The sequence below is a fragment of the Pinus tabuliformis genome, chromosome 3_1, assembly GCF_031772625.1.
Source record: "Pinus tabuliformis cultivar Carrire ecotype Pingquan chromosome 3_1, CPIR1, whole genome shotgun sequence".
NCBI classification, from domain to species: Eukaryota; Viridiplantae; Streptophyta; class Pinopsida; order Pinales; family Pinaceae; genus Pinus; species Pinus tabuliformis.
This window is the reverse complement of record NC_142301.1, coordinates 376,174,475-376,182,880: the sequence shown is the minus strand read 5'-3', so window position 1 is coordinate 376,182,880 and position 8,406 is coordinate 376,174,475.

Here is an 8,406-nt window from a genome sequence, read left to right as displayed (position 1 = left end):
GCAATGTCTGCATAACATGGTGAGTGAGCAGATACTGCAAACATATATTCATCAGGAAAGGAATCATCTACTGGAGTATTATCATCAGTTTTTATTCGAGAAAGGAAATCAATAACCACATTTTCTTTACCTGGTCGATCCACAATTGTAATATCAAATTCTTGTAGTAACAATAACCACCTGGTAACTCGAGCATTTGTAACAGATTTATTCATTAAATACTTAATAGCTGAGTGGTCAGTGTGAACAAAAGTAGGATAACCAGTAATATAATGTCGAAATTTATTAATAGCATAAATAACTGCTAAGAATTCTTTCTCGGTAACTGTGTAATTAAGTTTAGCAGGGGTCATATTCTTACTAATGAAGTAGATAGCATAAGGAAGATTGTTTTCTTCTTGACCCAAGATCGCTCCAATTGCAGTGTCCGACGCATCAGAGGATATGTGAAAGGGAAGTGCCCAATCAGGTCCCCTCAGAATAGGAGCTGTAGACAACTGATGCTTAAGTTCATCAAATGCTTTCTGACAGGCATCAGTCCACTTAAATTCAGCATTTTTCATAAGTAACACAAACAAAGGGGAAGCTATTTTAGAGAAATTTTTGATAAATCTTCTGTAATATCCAACATGTCCTAAAAAGCTTCTTACATCAATTTGTGTTTTAGGAATAGGAAGGGTCTGTGTTCCCTGTACTTTGGATGGATCCACCTGAATCCCAAGAAATGAAATGAAGTGCCCTAGTACAATTCCTTCGTTCATCATCATATGACATTTTTCAGTACTTAAAGAAAGATTAGCTTGTATGCATCATTTAAGTACTTTCTCAAGGTTTTGTAGCACAACTTCAAAAGTCACACCACAAGGGGGTGAAATCATCCATAAATATCTCCAAAGAATCATTAAGCATATCAGAAAAATTCCTATTACTGCTCTTTGAAATGTTGCTGGAGCATTACATAGTCCAAATGGGAGAACTCTATAGGCAAAAGTTCCCCAAGGACTAGTAAAGGTGGTCTTGTCCTGATCTTGAGGTGCAATTCTGATTTGGTTATATCCACTAAAACCATCTAAAAAGGAAAAGAATTTCTTCCCTGACAAACTGTCCAACACCTGATCAATAAAGGGCAACGAGAAATGATCTTTTTGGGTGGCTTTGTTTAAGGCTCTATAATCCACACACACTCCCCATTTCCCGTTTTTCTTAGGCACTATCACCAATGGAGAAACCCATTCACTGTCAGATATGGGATATATAAACCCTGCATCAAGCAACTTTTGAAGCTCTTCCTTAACAATTTCTCTTAGATTGGGATTCATTCGTCGCTGGGGTTGACAGACTGGTCGGGCTCCCTCCTTAATATAAATACGATGAGTACATAATTCAGGAGAGATCCCCTTCGTGTCTGTGTAATCCTAGGCGAATGCTTCTTTGTTTTCACGGAGCAACCTCATTAGCTGTTGTGTTTCAACATCTAATAAATTGGGGTTTATGTTTAATGTTTTGCCAGGTTCAATTTCTACTGTTATGCTTTTAGATGAGATAGCAGTTGATGTTTGAGGTAAATCTTCAGATTTAAGCTTTTGCTGCGTTTCAGGATCCATAATTGCAGTTAACTGATTATGTGCTTCAGAAGTAATTGAGGAAGGTTCAGAAATAAAATTACTAATTACTTCGTCTTCTGTGGTATCTGTACGAGTTAAGGCCTGTCCAATGGTCAAGATGGGTTGAGTATCATTATCCTCATAATCTAACCATACAAAATCATCATTATTAATCATAGGTGTAGCATGAGGGTACAACATAAGCTGCTTAGTTTCACAGCCATTAGAAATTGTCATTGAACCCGATCTATAACTGATAAAAGCATCTGCTGTAGCCAGCCAGGGTCTCCCCAAAATCAGAGGATGCCCTCCCACTTTGCTTTAGTCTGTAACACCACAAAGTTAGCTGGGTAATTGCAGGATTCAAATGCAATAATCAGGTCTTCAATAACCCCTTTTGGTTTGATTGTGGAACAATCAGCTAATTCTAGGATAGTTGGTGTTTTTCTAATTACATTTTTCAATTGTAACAGCTGTGCAGTTTCAAGGGTCATGATATTTATAGCAGCACCTAGGTCTACTAGATTTCGCGAAACAATAGTTTTTCCAACCTGTACTGTGACCGTAGGGTGACCGGGGTCACCATATTTTATAGGAGGGGCTTTTCTTGTCATTAAAGCAGCTAGATCTCCCATCACATGAACTGTAAGGGGATCTTTAGCCTTCTTACCAGGTTTCTTAATGTAAATGTCTCTAACAGTTATGGCATAGATTGGTACATCTCTGAGTGCTTGTAAAAGTGGAATTTTAACATACATGTCAAGTGGAAAGAGTCAATTTTGCGGACAAAACCGACCTCCCTAGAAGCTAAGGCTTTCTAGTGACAAACAAGACAATTAAACGCTATCTTTCCCTAAATATGCATTTAGAATACAAGTAATCAGGTGTTTAAAACATACCTTTAGTCCCACGCTGTTTGTAGCAGTCTAGCCTCTCCGATCCGGATGAGCTCCTCCTTCTCTTCGAAACCTGCATTCACTAACAAGCAAACGATTACATAGCACCTAAATAACTCATAAAATAAAACATATTCATCATAAAGACCAAGGAGTATATGAAACAAATTATGTATAACAACTTGTTGAGAAAAATGAGCTTAATTGTATTAAGTGGAAACAAAAGAAACCATTACAACCAGTGCCTTGGTGTTGTGCAGGTCCTTCCCAGGGTCCAGCAAGAGTTCTCCTTTACTTTGATCAGCTCACCCACTTCCAAATGAAGCTAAGAAAGGATGGGAATCTCTCCTCTCAAGCTCTATAAGGGAGTCCTAATTTCAGCAGCATCTACCCTTAGGAATGTTCAGCTTTCAACCTCCCCCCCTCTGGCCCAATGCCTGTATTTATAATGCTTTGGAGGAAGTTAATCAGGTCCACCATCAATGGGATAAACCCCTCTTTGAATGGGATAGCTCCCCTCTTGATGGGATAAGTTCCTCTTTCATAGGGATACATGAACCATCTGGAGGCGCTCAATACACGTCAAACCAACTTCTAGAATGCTCTAGAATCGACCACAAGTAACTTTTTTGAAGTAAAACTCGCGCCTTTTGACCTTTACAGGAGTACGCACCCACCCCTTTACAGACAGAGCGTACAAGTACGCAGGTAATGTGAACTTGGGGTGCGTACACGCAGGTAAGGGTAAGAGAAACTGCGTAACCAGAGTTAATTGACTTTTTAAGGACTTTCTCTCTTTCTTGGAGTTTGACATGAGGAGCAGAGGTATAAGACTTGCCAAGGAGGATAGTATGACAGTTGATGGAGCCATACTAACTGCAAATAGTCATGGTGACAAATTTTAGTGTAACAGATTGCCCCCTAAAGTGCGAAGCCTGTAGTAGATTAGGGTTTCATATCATCTAGGAAGGGCGAAGTACTTTATCGTTTCAAGGATTATCTTGTGGAGAGCCCAGTCGGAACCTGCAAATATTCAACACAAAATACATATATAAGATCATATCATCGCTGAGGTAGGCATTCCCATACTCAGATTGAAAACTTTAACTAACAAACTAACTACTGCTCTGATATAGGAATGATTTCGCAGTACATCATAATCATAGACTCTTGTAGACACAGTATGGACGCAGCCATCTGTTTATGATTAGTCTACTGTATAATGAATACAAAACTCCTCGCAGCCTGGATGGTGGAAACTAGATCCAGTGTCTTCATTTCTATTTCCCGAAATGGTACGATTCTATCCATGCGAATAAATGAGTTGATGTCGAACATGGTAGAAACCACTTGATTACCAGTCGATGATGTAAACTGTTAACAAGTGTGAGAGAGACCACCAGTGATGTCAATGGTTCTCAAAGTACCCAGTACAATCCATGAGATGTGAATGAATGAGTTGATGTCGAACATTTCACGGAATCCTTCGATCGAAAGTCAATGATGTAAATCGTCGTCAAAGGCGAGAAACCTGCCATTGATGCATGCAGATTTCAAGGTACTAACGATTTCTAGGTCATCTTTCTAGATAATGTGCTGATGTCGATAGAAAGCGACCCGTTGCAGGAAAGCCCACAACACGAAATCATAGATCAAGTTGAAGAAATGTAGCTGTAAGGACTGACTCAGGGATGGTCGAGATGGATGACTGGTATTTTGCAGATGAATGGTTTATTTCCAGTGACCTCTTGAACACATAACGACACGACAAATGGCTTGGTGACAATTGACCCAAAGTTAATACCCGGAACCGGTTGAAGATTTTCAATGTGGTTTGATCAACTGTTAGGCAAAGGATTTCCCAACCCAGGTGAATGAAAAGTGTCGTGTTCAAGAGTGGTGATAAGGTTTCTTCTGAGACAAAAGATAACAAATAGGCTCATTTTTCTCTCTTTTCCCCCACCATTTATGGCAAGTACCTCTTTATTTTTTAACAAGCTTGAGGAGGATAACATATGCTTGATTATAAGCTCATCCTTCGGATGAGTCCAACTTAGTTTTAGATTCAAACCCTAAGAAGGAGTGGTCCGTTCCTGTTTGTAATCGAACAGGTCCTTTACTGTGAAATTTTAACGAGTCCAGTATAGGAGAAACTCGGCGTTTTTCAATTTTAGAGAGTCTGAAAAAACTTAAGAAGACTCCAGGGTTGAACTTTTTCGTAAATTTGTGTCTCCCAAGCCCGAAAAAGTATAAAATAATACTTGAGAGAACCGCTTGATCTTTTACGACCAAGGAGTACTTTCATGATTAGTGTCTTTGACCTGAAAAGTAAAAAGCGATCAAGGACACGTCGTTTTATTTCCAGTATCGAATTTGAAACGACAAAAATCCGGCAATCTTTCCCTGTTTTTACGGTCAGAAAAGGGCTATAAGGGGACCGTCTTTTAATTCCGTTTTAACGAGTGTAAAAGAAACGCTCGACAATCTTTTCATGTTTTAGGAGTCAGAAAAGGGCTTAAAGATGACTCTGATGTTTTGTTTGTGAAAAATGACAATTTTCCCTGAAAACCCTTTTATCCTGCACAAAAACCAACACATTACTCATACCTGTTTAAAGATAGATAAAAATACTTTGAAAAATACCTTTTCATGGTGAAAAATAAACAAATTTACCATTTATTTACCCAAAAAACCTATAAAAAGGGCTTTTACCATTTCATTTTTACCATTTTACTATTGAGGAGAGAAAAAGGGCTTTTGGCAAGAAACTTCCCGTGGACATTGCGGAGAATTCGACCGTCGAAATCGAACGCCGTCTCATCAGGTATTCTACAACATCCTCCTCTTCATTTCCATCTGTTTAGAATTTGTTTTTAGGCCCTAGTTTCATTTTTTGGAGGCTTTGGGGTTTCAAGGTCCGCTTTTCGGGGTACGCAGGTGCTCCACTGGTGACCCGCGTACCCCGACATTTTCTCAGTTGGGAAAATGTCGGGCGTACGCACCTTGCCTTAAGGGAACTTGCGTACCCACGCCCTGTTCCTAAAGGCGGGGTGCGTACCCCGCAAAACGAGTTTTCAAACCCCAATTTCTTCAAAATGGACCAAATTTTTTTGATTTCATTGACTCTAACAGATGTTTTTTGGTGTGTAGATTGCCCACCATGCTTGATTGGCGCGAGAGAGAGCACGAAGATGTTGATTTGGCCGCCATTAATCATCAACCGTCCATTGATGCTTTGAAGGCATGCGGCCTTTACAAATACTGGGCCATACCTGGCATGAGGGCCCAGGTGCGCTTTCTAGAGTGGCTGGTAGAGAGATGGAACGTCCAGGACCAGTGCTTTTACATTGGAGGGCACCAGCTCGAGATAGAGCTCTCAGATATTTACTTTCTCACTGGTTTGCCCAAGAGGGGCGAACACTTGACTCTGTCCGGGACTAGGCCGGGTGGCCAGTCCATTGCTAGTCTCCGACTAGAGTGGTGCAACACGCAGAACCAGGAGAAGGGGATAGAGATCAAAACTATATCCCGCCCTGAACTTATGGTCATTGCTTTTACAGTTACCAGACTTTGCGGGGCTGCCGCTTTGCACATTGCCACTGGATCCCAGATGCGGATGGCGATTGATTGCTATCGAGGCACCATTTTCAACTGGTGTGATGCTGTGTTGGCTAACGTAAAAAGCCAACTGACTAAAACCAAAAACGGACAGCTGAAGACCTTTGGTTATGGGGCTTTAGTTGTGAGTTTTGCTTTAGAGAGGGTTCCGATGCTGATCCCACAGCATCTCACTGTTGAGGCTGGGCTTCCCCGAGAGCCCAAATTGACGTGATGGGTTGCGGTTATGGCCTGTCATCCTGACGAGGGCACGGAGGTTGTCCGACTTAGACCGGAGTACTTTCACTGGTTGGAGGACCAGATATTTTCTATACAGGATTTTCCTTATGCTGGAGTTGATTTTCGTGGAGATCCGGACATGGTTCTTCCACCGGGAGAACAATGGGATGACACAGGTACTTCATTTTTCACAAGTTTTTAAATTATTTATATTTTTTTTGTTTTTTATATCGTCTCAAAACTGACAGTAATAATTTTCAAAATGCAGATGTAGGCCCACGTCGTCCAGCCAATCTCCGGCCTTTCGCGAGGAGACTACCAGTTGCAGCGGCGCCGGCCCCACAGGACGAGGCCACAGAGACCTTAGCTGAGTTGGAACAAGACCTAGAGCGTCTGACGACAGATATACCAGAGACTATTATAGATGATATTCCTATCAAGCTTCAACGCTATGTAGTCGCAGTCCCAGGACCTTTTAGGAGGTTCTTGTGTAGGGTGGTGCGTGCAGTGGTGTCGTATAGAGAGCATCACCAGTGATTGGATGGTCGTTTTTGTAGACACATGTGACATTTTGGTTTTTTGTACTTATCATTTTTGCCGATCATAAGGTGTTTTTCAACCTATGATCGAAGACGATGTATTTTTTGACACACTCCTATCTATATATATCATTATTACCGGCTTATCTTGTTAAACATGTGTGATGAAATGTTTTTAAATTTACATGTATGATTATCGCAAATGTCTGTTTAACATTCGAGAAGCAATTGCATCTGCTAATGTATTTAAAGACCTTGGAATATGCTGATATTCAATGTAATCAAATTCACGTTCCAAGAGACGCACTCTCAAAAATAACCTTAATAACACCAGATTTCTATTGGCATACACTCTATTAAGCTGTAATACAACGAGTTCAGAATCTAACCTCACTATCAAACTCCGAATCCCAAATGAAATAGATTCAGACAATAACTCAATCACTGCACTGTACTCTGCAATGTTGTTTGTTGTTTGACCGAGGCTCACCCCATGCATAGAAACTAACTCGTCAGAGGGCGAATAGATAACCCAAGCTGCGGAAGAAATATTCCGTGTACTACGACAAGCACCATCAGCAAACCCAATGTATGTTTGGAGAGGCATCGACATCTGCAAACATCAAGCGTAAAACCAAGATAAGCAGAATAACGACGAAAAACACACTTTCTAAGCTAAGCACACTGTCTAAACTAACAAACACACCAGCTAGAAAGAAAAACCTAACCTAACTAAAATCTCCATACCCATCATTTAAGCATAATACCTCTTTAGGTAAAGTCCATTTCTGGGTTTACCCAAAGAGTCCTCGTCAAAGTCAACCAGCTCATAGGCCCCTTTTGCTAGCTTTCGCTTGACAATATAGGGCCCATGCCACATAGGAACGAATTTTCCAGCACCTAATTTATCGTTAGCTTGATCATATAATAGCACTAGGTCTCCTTCCGAAAAATTTCGAGGGGTCACATTTCGATCATACTGAGCTTTCATACGTTTTGCATGAGTCTCGATTGCCAATGCAGCATCTCGTCGAGTCTCATCTAATTGAGATAAGTATAACAAACGCTTCTCTTCTTCGGAAGTAGCTGGAAGTAATTCGAAGGCCATTTGAAGTGACGGGATTTCGCATTCAATGGGCAGCACAGCTTCCAAACCATAAACTAGTTGGAAAGGAGTGAACCCTGTTGATGTTTTCACTGAGGTTCGGTACGCCCAAAGCGCGGAAAATAACATGTTGTGCCAATTCGACCGATGAATACCAATGATTCGTTGGATCATGATAACTAAAACTTTGTTGATGGACTCAACCAGACCGTTCGCTTGTGGATAATAAGGAGTTGAGCTATCGTGACGCAAACCAAGCTGGCTTGTAAGTTCTGTCATCATAACATTGCGAAAATGGCGCCCATGGTCAGTGATTATCGCTTGTGGGACACCAAACCTAGCAATAATGTGATTGAATACGAAAATTGCAGCTGTCTTGCCGTCTGCCTCGAATGTAGGCATCGCCTCGGCCCACTTAGTAAAAT